General features: G+C 46.4%; 1 non-coding gene across 1 annotated transcript; it reads right to left on the bottom strand.

Moving 5' to 3' along the window:
* Positions 1-10,510: 10,510 nt before the first annotated feature.
* LOC116085524 lies at positions 10,511-10,639 on the bottom strand. Its single transcript, XR_004116619.1, has one exon. It is a non-coding gene; the product is annotated as a small nucleolar RNA SNORA17 (small nucleolar RNA).
* Between the last annotated feature and the right edge of the window lie 2,061 nt (positions 10,640-12,700).

The following is a 12,700-nucleotide window of genomic DNA, read 5'->3' as shown; positions in this document are numbered from 1 at the left end:
GATCCTCTCTCTCTCCCTCTCCTTCCTCTTCTCCCTCCTCCTTTCCCTTCCTCTCCCTCCCTCCGTATCTCTTTCTCTTTCACTCTCCCTTCCTCTTCCTCCCCTCTCCTTCTACACTCCCTTCTCCCCTCATATATATGTATATATAGTGTGTATTTATGTATATGTGTATATATGTGTGTGTGTATATTAGGGATGTGTGTGTGTGTGTGATATCACATATGAATATTGCCCACTCAGTGATTAATTGACAATTAAGTACTTGATGGGGTGGGTAGTAAGTCAAATAATTATAGGCGTTAGATCAAATATCTACTTTAAAATCCCAGCATTGTAGTACATCTGAGAGATGATCGGTGGTCAGTCAGTTGACATATCAATTTATTTTGAATAAATAAAGAATAAGAACAAGGCACATACATATATAGCAGTTAACCAAGTGTCCCAAGCCCTAATGGATGATTCAGAGCCTTTACGGTTCCTTAAATCCTACTGCTGTAGTTAGACTAGATCCAGTGCTCTGTAGACAGCCTCTTGAGAATAAAAGAAACACTGCTTAGTTAAATGGGCAGCAAAGGCTCAAATGGCTACAATTCACTCTCCCAGCTTCCTCCTACATCCTGGCCCTTTGGAACAAAGTGTCCTGGATCCAGGCATTTCCCTATGATGAAAATCTGGTGGACCGACTGTGAAGGGATGCTGTTGAAACAGCTCATCGTATTTCCTCCATAAGTAGAACCAAATGACTGGGTTCTTCAGTTCTAGAGCCAGGCAACCTGGGGTCAGGCTGAGTAAACATGGGGGTATTTCTTAAATTATTTCTCAATTTTATCATGTATAAAATGAGGTTAAATAAGTCCTCATAGTGTTGTAAGAACAATATAAATCATAGATATTTGCTATAGTAAGTTAATACCACCTAGTGTGAGAGTGACTTAGTGATCTAGTTTACTTTCTAGTGCTGTGATTAAAAAAACATGATGAAAAGCAGTTTGGAGAGGACAGGGTGTATTTGGCTTATGAGTTCTGGTCTCAGTCCATTAGTAAAAGAAGTCAGAGGAGCGGACAGGACCACGGAGGAGCGTTGCTTACTTGCTTGCTCCTCGTAGCTCATTCAGCTTACTTTCTTATACAACCCAGGACCACTGGCCCAAGAGTGAATGGCTCTGCCCCAGCGGACTGGGACATCCTACATCAATCATTCATCGAAACTGTACTCCACAGACTTGCCTAGAGCTGCCTACGGGCCAGTCTCCTTGGGGTACTTCTTTTCACTTGGAGTTCTCTCTCTCCCAGAGGTTTTACTGCTGTGAACAGACACCATGACCAATCAACTCTTGTAAGGACAACATTTAATGGGAACTGGCTTACAGGTTCAGAGGCTCAGTCCATTATCATCAAGCATCCAGGCAGCATCCAGGTAGGCATGGTGCAGGAGGAACTGAGAGTTCTACATCTTCATCCTGAAGACTGCTAGCAGAATACTGGCTTCCAGGAAGCTAGGAAGAGGTTCTTAAAGCCCACACCCACAGTGCCATGCCTACTCCAAAAAGGCCACACCAACTGGAACAGGGCCACCTTCTAAAAGTGCCACTCCCTGGGCTGAGTATATACAAACCAACACATATACTAAGGAATTTAATGTCCAGTTTTGAGAGTAAAAACCGTGTTTTCCATTAAGTGTGAGGAGGGGTTAGATTAAAGTGGGATTTTTTGGTCTAACCCAGATGTCCGTGTGTTAATCATCTTTCTACCTTTGTGATAAGAAGCTTACTAAAAACAACGTTCAAAGAGGAAGAGTTTGGGCTGCTGAGATGGCTCAGCGGATAAGAGCACTGACTTTCCTTCTGAAGGTCTTGAGTTCAAATCCCAGCAACAACCAACTGTAATGAGATCTGACTCCCTCTTCTGGTGTGTCTAAAGACAGCTGCAGTATACTTACATATAACAATAAATAAATCTTTGGGCCGGAGCCAGCAGGGCCAGAGGGAGCAGAGGTCCTGAGTTCAATTCCCAGTAACCACATGAAGGCTCACAACCATCTGTACAGCTACAGTGTGCTCATACACATAAAATAAATAAATAAATCTTTTTTAAAAAAGAGGAAGAATTTATTTTGGCCATGGCCAAGTGACTCCATTGCTTTTTAGACCATAGGAAGACAACCTGACAGGAAGCATGGAGCCATGCATAGCTGCTTACCTAAGAGAGCCCTGGGTCAAGGTCCCACTATGTCCTCCAAGAACATTTCCCAGTGAGCTCCATCTCCAACTGAGACCTGCTTGCTAAGGTTCCCATCACCTCCCAGTCCCATCTCCAGCTGAGAAGCAAACATTATCTCAGGAAGTTCTTGGGGGTGGCTATGATCTCAACCACAGTACTGCACAGGCTGGCTGAAGTGATGCTGGCAAGGAGGGCCGCAAGGCTTCTCTAGGTCAGCCAGAACTTGTTCTCCTCTGGTCTCATCATGGCTCCTGACAAGCCAGGTCTATTCCAAGTTCATAGTCAGACAGGAGTCTTCTTGTCCCTGTTATTTCTTACCAAGAATCACCAACCATCAGGTGTTCTGACAAGCCGAGGGGAATCACAAGCTTTTTCCTTCTCAAAGCCCAAGCAGAAATGGTGAGGGTTTTATATACGATGATGTTGAATAGATAAGCTCTCATCTGAATCTGAGAGCCACATTTAATAAATTGCAACACTGCAGAGTCCTGACATGGTCTCTTGTAGCTCACGATACAAGACGTCTGAACTTTAGTTTGGCCCCTGGGGGCACCTTCTTTTTCTTCTTTGCCTGCTTTTCTTTTTGAAAGGAAAAACTAAGATGGGAAACCAAGTATAGAGGGAAATTCCCAGCCACAGGCTGGAACTTGCCACAACCCATTTTATTCAACTTGCAACCTGGTAGAAACACTTCAAGAAAACCAGCAGCCACCCTTTGTTCTGTGATTTAGTACTGCTGTCTGTGCAGAACAGAGGTAGGGGTAGATTCAAGTTGTCTGTGGAGTTTGAAATGCAAACAGCGCATTTATAAAACAACAGGAAACTGTGCGCAACAGAGAGAAGTACGGTGCAAGAAAGTTTAGAAGCTGACCCTCCAGGAAAGCCCAGAAGAGCAAGTTCTGAGCATGGACTGATTGACGCCTGAGATTTGCAAAGCTGGAAAAGATGGGAGAGCCTAGAGGTAAGGGGGTGGTGCGAGGTAAAACAGGGCAATGGAGAGTTAGGCTGGGAATGGACTTGCCCTCCTAGAGTTAGAGGAACAGCTGGAAGGACCAGATGACAGACCAGGATCCTAAGAGGCTCCCGCGAGCCTATTGGCTCACCCACACTCTGCAGTCCTGCCTGTCCAACCACACAGAAGTCACGAGTTTTAAATAGGTGACAATATGAGTTGAGCTAGCTGCTATTCCTCACTTTCAAGACTACTCTCCATTCAGGAAGTGTGGTAGGAGGAGATGACTCTCAAAATTCAGCCCATAGTGTAAGGTCATGATGTCCCAGCACATCAAATAAAAGCACCCATTTGAAACGTGGCACAACGTCCTTACATTTTAACAAGATAAAAATTACAAGTCTATTGGTTTTCCAAATACGGGAGGGAAGTTCTACTGGATGAATAACTCCTGAATCTGGCAGAGAGTGGCAGGGCGCTTCTGCAAGGCCCTCGCCTGGCAGTTATTCCTTGGCATTTATCAACATCACTTGGCATCCTCAACCAACCACATATTATTGCTTAATTAAAGTGCTTCTTTTAATAGATCAATAGGCCTGCTTTTAGGAGCTGCCACGATGACACCTATGCTTTTATTCGGAGTGGTTGGAGGGAGTCGGGAGGATGGTATATAGGGACTCGCTGGGCTCAGTGAAAACCACATGATAGGACGTGCCGTTTTGGGTCCCGGTACGTGGAACTCAAATCTCTGCTGTGTGAAATGGGAAGAAACACCCCAGCCAATTCAAACTGATGACCTGGAGAGGGCGGGGTTTACATGAGGACCTGGAATGGGCGGGGTTTACATGAGGCCCGTTCCTGCTGCTCCCGAGCATTGTGAACCCGGGCTTGGGGCCTTTCTGGGTTGCAGCCAGGAGACTTGGGAGGGGCCAAGGCAGGGTGTGAGAAGGTGGCCCACGAAGAGGAATAAGGCTTGGTGTGCCTTTCTGTTCTGTGAGAACCTCCACGTATGTCCTGCTCTCTCTTTCCTGCTGTTTCCTAGAAAATGCATCTAAACAAGAACACAATGACTCCTGAGAACCTGATCCCAAACTATGGACTCTACCTCAAGAAAAACAACAACAACAACAACATAAATTTGAAACTTTGAAGAAAGTTTTGGAAGACTGGAGAATCTTTCAGAACTTTCTCAGACCCTGAATTACAAACTTACCCTTAGTGTCTCTCCAGAGAACAAGGGAAAACGACAACTGCCATTTACAGAGAAGCTGAGAAGTCTATTCAACTCACAGGGCATTGTGTATGTCATCCAGAGCTTCCACTGAGTTCTCTGTGCCAACAGTGTGCCAACAAGTGCGTGCCTACAGCATAGCTTCACCCTGGAGAACGCCCCGGGCATCTGAGACATGCCTTCTGTCTTGTTGGCAGTAGCCATGAAAGAGCTTATTCTGACATAAGCCCTGTCCTGCCCTTTTCCAGGTGGCAATCATGAGTTATAGAGGATGCCCATCATGTTAGACAGACTCTTTCCTGCTAAAAGTGAATTTCTAGAGGAAGGTTTAAGAGGTGTGTACTTGTGTATGTGTGTATGCAAGTGTGTATGCATACATGTATACATGCACAAGTGCTTGTGTGTGTATAAGTGCATGTGTGTGCATGTGTAGTGAGTAGTTATATGTAAGTGTGTGTATGAGTGTCTGTCTAAGTGCATATATGTGTATGTGTGTGAGTGTGTATGCACGTGTGTGTACGAATGTATGTGTGTGTGTGCCTGTGTGGGTGAGTATGTGTACACATGCCCATATGTGCATACACATTTGGGAACCTCAGGTGTCAGGTAGGAGCCATCCACCTTGTTTTTGGACACGGTTTCTCACTAGCCTGGAACTTACCACGTAGGTATCCTGGCTGTTCAGGGTGCTCCTCTTGCCTCGGCCTCCCTGGGTCTAGGATGCCAGCCATAGCAACCCAAGCAGGGGTTCTTACATGGTTCTGATTAATCAGATTCATGTCCTCATGCTTGCTTGTCAAGCACTTGGCCAAGAATTATTTCCCCAGGCCCAAAAGACTTAGCTTTTTAATCTTCCAGTTTGAGTGCAATCACTTCTGATGGGATCTTCAACTCTCCCCCTAACATATCGGTATGTCCCCTGGCACAGCAGTGCTAGAAGCACCGCCCCTTTCTCTATCAGTGTGCAATCTAAACAAAACTGCTTCACACAGAAAGAAGCCACAGGTGCAGAGACACAATCCCGAATGACATCATCAGTTCATGGGATGAGCTGGCTCCTGTGACTCAGCTTGGACAAAGCAACCCTGGCTACCTAGTGAAATAAATTAAGATCCAGGACATCTGCCTTGCCCAAAGAGCCCGCAACACCCTGCCATACAGCTTCAGGGGCCTGTGGGTTAGTCAGGGTTCATTCCAGGCTGTCGTTCTAAATCCAAGTGACAGCCATCAATAGTGACCTGAGTGAACACACAATCTTCACACGCCCTGCTGAATGGTTGGCATTGTGTGACCTTAGCTTTCCCTTAGCTAAGGGAAAACCAAGGTGAGAAAACCAAGGCTTAGCCGGGGCAGGTAATGCTCTCAAGACCAATCCTGGCCACCCAACAACCACATTCCTGCATCACCTGGTCCTTCCCAGGAGGTGAAACCAGCCTTGGGGTGCAATCCCTCTGCTGGGACAACCCTCTGCCACCATGCCATTTTCTAACTCCAAGCGGTATGATAAAATAAAATGTCTCACTACTAGCTACATTTTGGATGCCCTGTGGACAGTCTAATGCGCTGTTTCTTCAACGATAATACACATAAACTCACAGCCTTTCCAATGAAAAGCTAGCTAGCACTGTACTTAGAATACAAAATTGAAAGACTTTTGGTTTCTTGTTGCTGTTGTTGTATTTTATTATACCTGGAATAAATAAAAAAAATGCTAGTACAACATTGTACAAATCCAGCTACTTGAACCAAGTCAAAAAGTAAAGATTAAAATGCCAGAAACATGGGTCAGACTAAATTCAGCCTTGTTCTACAGGAGTCCCTCCTCCACACATTTTTATTCCTTTCTATGAATACATAGATCCTCCTGGCTTAGCTCATCTGTATTACTGAGAGGTTGGTAATATGGATAAGCAGGTAAAGGTGCTTTCTACCAAGCCTGAGGACTTGAGTTCAATCTCTCGAGCTCACAGGATGGAGAGAGGGAGCCAATTCTCCTAAGTTGTCCGCTCCATGTGACCACACGTCGGTGACATTTACTTGTGAAAACACGTTAAAGAAGAGCAGTTTACATGGTCCATGTTCTTTTAGGTATCAACTTTTCTGCATTCTATGTCTGACACATCTAGAGCATTCAGGGCAGGATGTGGCAAATTCTAAGGACATACATACATACACAGGCAACATCTTCTGCCACTATCAGCTACCTCAAGAATGCCCTGATGCAAGTTAGTGTGTATAGCAAGAAGAAAGCTTGAATGGAGTGACTAGCATGCACATATATGTGCACATGCACACACATGCATACACATACATATACACACATACATACAAACACATGCACACACATTTATACACACATACATACAAACCACACATATACACACATACACACACATTCATACACACATGCATACTTACACACGTGCATACACATGCACACAGACACACACGCACACACAGACACACACACACACACATGTTCTCAGGCACATTTTCCTCTTCATTCTCCACCATTTCACTTCAGTAGCCAGTCATGACCTGAGAACGAAAGGAAAGACTAGCTGATACAAAGAGAGTTAAAGTAACCTTAGTGAGAAACCAAGCTGGGGAGTGTATCTAATAATTGCCTAGGTTTGGCGCTTCCCCTCGATAAATGAGTAAACTTTAAATGTATCTCTGAGATGCACTATCACAGACATTGCCGTGGGCAAGTTTTATCCAGGATGAAACAGCACGGCCCAGTGAGATAAAGATGATAGAGGAGGTGCTATCGGTGGCAGCCGGGTAATTACAACGCTCTATTTGGGCTCTGTAGCGATGCTGCATGTGATAAGTGGGGAATAATGAAGAAAGCGGGTGGTGATAAAGCAGAAACTAAATGGTAGAAAATAGCCTATCATAGCCCACAGCCCTCTGAGCGCCTATGGGGACTTTGAACTATCTTCTTCAGTTTTCATCCATGGGGGAAAAACTCTCTCTCTCTCTCTTTCTCTCTCTCTCTCTCTCTCTCTCTCTCTCTCTCTCTCTTCTTCTGTTAAATTTGTATCTGGCAGGACAAAAGGAAATGGTGAAAGGAAATCAAGGGTGTGTGAAGAGAATATGACCTTTACAGATAGCTCTGAAGGTCACATTGTGATTGCTCTAAAATAATCATATCCCATTATCTCCTCTGCACTCACAAAAGATACAAGAACATATCTTCAGTGTGACTTGGCACACATTTGTTGGGGATCACGGCTAATAAAAGGTCAAGCAAAGTGTTTCTAATTGTGTCACGTCAGAGAAGGACGATGGACCACTCCAGCATCGTCACTATTGAGCCAAACTTTGATTAAGGCAGGAGACAGACCGTGAGACCGTGCATCACATGCAAGTGAACAGGCTGCTGTGGCTGGAGTCTTAGAACACAACACCCTGTGCAGCAGCTGAGCGCTTTAACTTTGGTCCTTTGGTCATTTAATGCAATGGCAGTCCAGCCTTTCTCATGGGAAGGGTGTAGATTGATTTTGTTTGTTTATTATACCTGACATCATTCTGACCTTCACGGTGATAGTAGTGTATGGAATCAAACAGAAAACGCTGTGTGTGTGTGTGTGTGCGTGTACATGCATGTGCACTGCCACACATCTGTGTATACACACACAAGCCAGAGCACACATACATGTGCACAGACATCTTTACTCACCCTCGAGGTTCTTCAAGCACTGACACAGATCAGACCTTAGCTGGAAAGTTCCCCTAGGAAGACAGTTAAGAGGCATTGCATCTGGAGCCTCGCTTGACCACAAATTCACCCGAATGACAGGTGGAAATATTCCTTGTGCTAAAGTGACCTTAAAACTTAAGGTATTCACATTAAAATGACAGAGGTGCTGAAATAACGTTTGAGGTGAAATCAACGTATTATAAAATTCAGATTTCAGAGAGTCCTACTCAGTACCTCTTATTTCATTTTCAGTGTATAAAATTCACATTTCAGGGAGTAGTATTCGGTACCTCCTTGTTCATTTCCAGTGCCATGCAACTGTAACCACATTTACCTGCAGACCACTCAGTAACTCCACAAAGATAGCCCACGCCCATCAGTAGCTGCTCCTACTTCTTCTCCATTCCCAGTACCAGAAAGTCGATTAAGCAGTGAATTTGCCTATTTTGGATATCTCCTTTAAATGGAATAGTACAAAGCTCGGGCGTCTGGCTTACTTCAGCTAGCATGCTTTCAATGTCTATCTGTGGTGTAGCACGTACTTTGTTACATTTTTAACCTTTTATTAGTTCTTTGTGAGCCTGTCTTCATGCACCCCAATCCCGCTCATCTTCCATTCTCCTTGTCCCTGCCCTCCACTTTTGCAACCTACTCCCACCACAGCAGGGTGGAGGGAACTTTCTTATGGAAGCTATAATGTGCCGCAGTGTTCCACAGTATACCTTCTTGTCCACACTTCTTTGCTTGCAAATGTTCATTGTAATGAACTTGTACTAGGCCTCTGACTTTTGCTACTCTATCAATACTGAATCCTCACCATGACTCCTCTTGGATATCCTGTTGTTACCCTGTGTCATGGAGATCCTGCAGCTTTGGTTCTGTAGGACCAGCCCCTTCATGTACTCCAGCAGTTCATTCATGGGGCATATGTTGGGTTGGGCCAACTCGAAGCCCTGGATCTGGGCCTGAGAGGTATCTAAGCTGGTCAACCCTCTGCCTTTCTCACTCTCTTGTTTTTGGAGCCTGCTCATCAGCAACCTCTGCTGATGGCCAGCTCTACCCTGCTACCTAGTCGAGGGGCATGGCCTGCTTTCCGGAGTGTTGCATCTGGTGAGGGGCATGGCCAGTTCTCTCACTCTCATGACCCTGGGACCAGCTCTCCTGCCTGCCATAGATGACAAAGGACAAGGGAAGGCAGAAGGCATCTCTCCCTTGTCTGAGCTACTGTGCTGCCCAGGGGAGATGCAGGGTCTGCTCTGCTGAATGCTCGACAGTTGAAGAGCAGGGTCAACTCTCCTGCTCTAATGACCACAGAGCCATCATTTCTGCCTGACATAGGTGGAATATCTGTCACCGCATGGCAGATAAGTAGCAGGGCCAGCTCTCCCACACTCACATCCTTGGGGCACCCCCACCACCAAGGTCAAGTCTACTGTGCTGCCCAGGTAAGGTTCAGGGCCTGCTTTCCTGAATGTTGTGGCTGGTGAGGGGCAGGGCCAGCTCTCCTGCTGCCATGACCACAGGACCATGTTTCTTGCCTGCTGCAACTGGTTTCTTGGCCACACTGCTGCGTAGGGAATGAGTGTTAGGGCCAGGTCTCCCACACTTTATATTCTCTGCAAGTCCCGCAAAGGGCGGGGGCTGCTCTCCTGAGTATTGCAGCAGGCTAGGGGCCAGGTTGGCACCCCCACTCTCCTGCCCCAGGACCAGCTCTAAGAGGATGCCCAGGAGAAGGGTGAGGCCAGTTCTGTACAGCCTTCAGACATCGGCATATCCCAGAGCAGCAGCCCAGACCAGGGATATCCGCCTGACTCTGGGTAATGGACCAGAGTTGCTGTTACATGGCCACAGGTCCAGCACAAGCCAGGCCCCAACCATGGTCCCAGGTGACATCACCAGCTACTCACATAAGGCTGTTCTTCACTACCACTTCTGCCTCTCTTCATTGTGTCCACTTTCTTTTGATTCTCATTATCTCATTTTTTTCTAATACTTACTTGTTCCTCTCAGTGGTAACTGGGGTCTCTGAGTGTGTGAGGTCATCTCAGGAGTGCTATGCCATGCAGGTCAGGGGTCCTCTTGGCCATGGTCTGCCCTCCCCAGACCTGTGCAGCACCCGACTGTATAGCACCCAACTGTTCAGCACCCGATGATTGATCATTGCTGTCTAGCTCCCTGTCCAGGCTCTATGGTGCCGGTATGGTGGTCATCTTGGGCTTGTTCCTTAACCAAACTGTCTGAATGGCCCCAGGTGAGGTCCATCCATCTTGGACTCAGTTCCACCTCAGTCTCAGGTTGGCTTCTTCTAGTCTCAGGCTTGCTCCTAGTCCTGGAAGCCATAGCTGTTGGTGTACACAGCGCCTGACCGGTGGTTGACTCAAGCTCACAGTTTTCAGGAAGTGCTAAGCTTCCAACCTTTCAGATGTTCACAGGTCAGAACACTGAGCGTAGACATCGTCTCTCTCCTCTCAGGCACCAACTGACACACATGTGACACAGCAGCCACATCACTACTCTTAAGAGCTGGGTGATATCTCATTGTGAGCACGCAGCACAGGTTCACCCCTTTATTGGTTGATCGACACTGGATTTTTATGTTCTTGCTGTAGTACACGAGGCTGTCACGAACATTTCTTTGTGTGCCCTTTGGGAATACTTAGTGATAGAACTGCTGGTCATTGCGGGGAGTGAGGCTCTCTTGAGCACACATTCAACATTACTGATCATATTGAAATTGCATGTGTGTCTTTCTAAGGAATATTGTCAAACAGATTTGGTATAAATAGCACCATTCCCAGGACAGTCCCAGGAAGTATGTTTAGGGTCCCAATTCTCTACTGCATCCCCTTTAGTCTAAGTCCAAACTGTGGCTCTACAATGTCTTAGGCAGTTTATTTCATTCCCTATGTCATAATTTTCTCATCTGTAAAATGGGATAAGAGTAGTAATTACTTCACAGGGCCGTGGTAAAAATTAAATTGTTGAATTCATAAGTGCTCTGTAAGTCAGCTTTCTCAGCCTATGCCAAAATCCTTGAGACAGTCAACCTAAAAGTCCACAGACTGCTGCTTTCAGTCTGTGGTGAGGGAGAAGAACATGGCAGGAGTGAACTGTGGGAGGAGAGCGGTCTACGTCACACCAGCCGGAAGGGAAAAGAGACGGGAAAGGGTGTGGTTCCAGAAGTCCCTTCCAGATTATGTCCTCGGTGACTTCCTTCTACTAGGTCCTGCCTCCTGGAGATTTTACCACCTCTGAAAGCCACCCTGGCTGGCCCACTAACCACTGCACACATGGGCCTTTGTAGAGAATCCAGGATGCAGCAACCTGCATGTAGAAAGATGGCCCTTTGCAGAGAACCGGAGTTCAGGTCCCAGCACACACATGTCAGCTCACAATATCCTTAACTCCAGTCCCAGGGGACCTGGTGGCTTCTTTTGGCCTCCTTGGGCACCAGGCACGCCTGTGGTGCACAGACATACATATAGGCAGAATGCTCATGCAACGTAAAGTGTTTAGAGTAGGGAAGACGGCATAACTATCGAATGTTAGGCATGGAAGTTTGCTAACTGTCCGTAAGAGAGGCAGGAAAAGACTGCGCTCTCAATGTGACCTTACTCTCAGTCACAAGGACTGTCAAAAATAGAGAGGAAACTCGCACTCTGTGTGGCCCGCTCTCATCGCGGCCTGCTCGTATGCCATCTCCACAGAGTACGAGCTTCTCAACTACAGAAACTGTTAAGAATTTCATTTCTTCCTCCCCGCCCTGTCTGAGAGCCTTTGGTGGAGCGGGAGATGTGGACGCCCCATTTGTCCAGCATGGCACTTTGGCTCACCGTAGCCGAGGGATGAAGACAGCAACTGTAGCACCACAAGCCCACATAGGCCGTCCTCTGCTGGGCTGCTGCTGCTAACTGCCGGGTCACAGCAATGGGAATGTAACTCAGGTCCTCCAGTGACCAAGGAGTCTTTCCCAGGCTTCCACCTGGTTCCCAGTCCCCACAAAGACAGCTCAGTGTATCTCCCCAGGGTCCTGCACCCCAACCCTCTCCACTCTACAGCTGACAGAACCCTGCCCACGTGTGTTCTCTAAGTGTCCAGTTGACTTTTAGGGATTTTTGTTACTACTGGAAAGAGTCATTGTCATGGTGGTCAAGGATCTCCTGGCCCAGCCACTTGAACAGTCTAATTTTCAAAATTTTCTCCATTTATTATTCTCCAGGTACTCCATATTTCTTAAGATGTACTACAAAAATTATCAACCTTCCTTCTCCAGATAGCTTTTGTATGTCTTTGGTCACTTAGCCCATCTCTCCTGAAAATCATACCTTCCCTTTTCCTGCCACCTCCCAGCATTGGTGATGCTGCCCTGCAGCCCTCTGAGGTCCACATCTGTTTAGCATAAGGTACTAAAATGTTGCTACTTTACTTTCTATATGCAAGTATTTTGACTGTATGTATGTAAGTGCATTTGTGTGTGTGTGTGTGTGTGTGTGTGTGTGTGGTGGATCAGAAGAGGACATAGAATCCCTTAGAACTAGAACCACACATAATGGTGGCCCCCTGTATGTATGTAAGTGCATTTGTGTGT

This window comes from Mastomys coucha, unplaced genomic scaffold, assembly GCF_008632895.1.
Source record: "Mastomys coucha isolate ucsf_1 unplaced genomic scaffold, UCSF_Mcou_1 pScaffold9, whole genome shotgun sequence".
NCBI classification, from domain to species: domain Eukaryota; kingdom Metazoa; phylum Chordata; class Mammalia; order Rodentia; family Muridae; genus Mastomys; species Mastomys coucha.
This window is presented reverse-complemented; position numbering and strand designations above follow the sequence as displayed.